The sequence below is a fragment of the Adiantum capillus-veneris genome, chromosome 9 (genome assembly GCF_014529385.1).
Source record: "Adiantum capillus-veneris isolate H3 chromosome 9, ASM1452938v2, whole genome shotgun sequence".
Classification (NCBI taxonomy): domain Eukaryota; kingdom Viridiplantae; phylum Streptophyta; class Polypodiopsida; order Polypodiales; family Pteridaceae; genus Adiantum; species Adiantum capillus-veneris.
Window position 1 is genome coordinate 124,017,229 of NC_140939.1, and position 2,924 is coordinate 124,020,152.

Here is a 2,924-nt window from a genome sequence, read left to right on the forward strand (position 1 = left end):
GTTGATCCATCGATATGCCAACATACAATTCCTTTGAAATCAGACGCCAAACCTAGCAAACAGCGTCCTTATACATATAATGACACATTTGCTAAACGAATCAAAGAGGAGATTGACAAGCTGATGGATGCTCAATTCATTTATGAAATCGAACATACAGATTAGGTGTCACCCACTGTGGTAGTCCCCAAAAAGAACGGAAAGCTGCGAGTGTGTGTGAACCTCAAAAAGGTAAATGCAGCCACCGTAAGGGATAATTATCCCTTGCCGATCACAGAACATGTACTTGAGAGGGTGGCCGGAAAATGGACTTATTCCTTTCTAGATGGATTTTCAGGGTATAACCAAATGGCAATTGCAATAGAGGATCAACACAAAACAGCGTTTACCACATAATGGGGAATATATGCGTATAGAGTTATGCCTTTTGGCTTAACTAATGCCCCAGCTACCTTTCAAAGGTTAATGACGCATGCGTTCAAAGAATACCTGAGAATATTCTTAGAAATATACATGGATGATCTTTGTGTACACTCTCTTCTACGAGAAGAACATATAGACCATTTACAAAAGGTATTTGAGAAATGCAGAACATATAGAATCTATCTTAACACGAAAAAGTGCATTTTTATGGTTAGGCAAGGATGCATCTTAGGACACATTGTCTCAAGAAATGGCATAACCACTGACCTAGAAAAAATCAAAGTCATAGTAGACCTGCCCATGCCTACTAATGCGAAACAAGTGCAATCCTTCATGGGACACTGCGGATATTATCAAAGATTCATATATATGTATGCAGTCATTGCACAACCTCTGTATCATTTGTTAGTCAGTTTCGATTGGACTGAGGAGTGTGAAACTTCATTCCAAAAGCTGAAAGAAAACCTTGTATCAGCACCGGTACTTAAAGCACCGGATTGGGAAAAGATATTCCATGTTCACATTGATGCTTCTGCATATGCAATTGGGAGTATTATGGCTCAACCTGGAGACAGAACAATGGATTTTCCAGTTTGTTATGCAAGCCGACAGTTAAATAGTGCATAAAAGAACTACACAACCACCGAAAGAGAGGGGTTAGGAATGATTTATGTTGTAAAGAAATTTCGGCATTATTTGCTCGCAAACAAATTTATGTTCTTCACAGATCATCAAGCTCTTTTGTATCTGGTAAATAAACCATGCAATACTGGGAGAATTGTACGCTGGTTTATTATATTGCTAGAGTTTGATTTCACAATGGTGGTCAAAAAGGGTAAAACTCATCTACGGGCGGATCATCTTTCAAGGCTGCATAACGGGGAAGCTCCTGAAGGAGTAGATGATGACATACATGATGCGTATCTTTTCAATATTGAAATGATACCCAAATGGTCTTAGGAAATTGTTAGCATTCTTTCCTTTGGAGGTAGATTTGATAACAAGGAAGACATACCCAAACAACAAACAATTCGACAAACGAAAAACTTCCAGTTGATTGCAGGACGGCTGTATCATCTAGGATTGGACCAAATTCTATGATTATGTATAAATCCAGAGGAATTCAAGTGTTATCTTGAAGAAGCACATGTCCAGGATTGTGCATTTCATTGTTCAACAATGAAAACACACCAGAGACTAAAATAGTTAGGGGTTTATTGGCCAACTATGTATGCTGACATATATGCTTATGTTGACAATTGTACTATATGTAGTGCCAAACGACCAGTGGATCACGCGACATTGTTTCAGGTAAACATTGCACCTGCATGGAGTCAATATATCATTGATTTCTTAGAAACGAGGGCATTTCCTGAAAACATAACAAAAGCACGAAAAAGGGCTATAGAGCTGGAGGCTCGCGACTATAATTTTATTGGGAACCAACTCTATAAGCGAGGAAAGGACAATCAACTTAGAATCTGTGCAAGTGAAAGTGAATACCTGTTGATTCTAGAACACGCACATGGAGGCATAAGTGGAGGCCATTGTTCAGGCGATAAGACGACAAAAATTGTCTTAACCGCCGTAGGAATATGGTGGCCTACATTGCATATGGATGCTGAAGAGTTTGTAAAGCGTTGTGATGCATGTCAGCACACCAAGGTGCCGATAAAGAGAGATGAGACGCCACTACGGCCAATGATGGGAGCAAGGACATTTGAAAAATGGGGCATTGATTTTGTGGGGCCTATTTCATCGCCTGCATATCGCACCCATACCCAATATATCATTGTGGCTACGGACTATCTCACAAAATGGGCAGAAGCCTAGGAAACACAAAAAGCAGATGCACAAACCACTGCACAATTTTTGTATGAGAATGTCTTTGTACGATACGGATTACCAATAGAAATTGTCAGTGATCGAGGGACACATTTTCTTAATGAAGTCATTGAATATCTGCTAGAGGAATTCATGGTCATACATAGAAAATCTGCTCCATATCATCCACAGGCAAATGGACAAGCTGAGGCCACAAATAAAACACTATGCACAATTCTCACTAAAATTGTATCAGAGTCAAGAACAGACTGGGATCAGCAGCTACACTCAACACTATGGGCATACAGGGTAGCTTACAAAACATCGATAGGAACGACACCATACAACATGGTGTTTGGCCTAAATGCTATATTACACATAGAGTTTTTAATTCTAACTCTACGAGTAGCGAAACGCTTAGAATGGACAGGGCATGAGCTCTCTTCAAGAATAGATGATCTTGAAAAGCTAGATGAACTTCGCTTACGAGCTGTAGCTTCGATCTATGCTAAAAAGAGAAGACAAAAAGAGTTTTTTGACAAGCATGTGCGCACGAAGGAGTTCAAAATAGGTGATTATGTACTTATACCTTGAAGCAACATGCCAAGAAACTTAAAAAGCGAGGGATGGTCCCTTTGTGATTAGTGACCTATCACAAAGTTGAGCTGTCAAGCTTG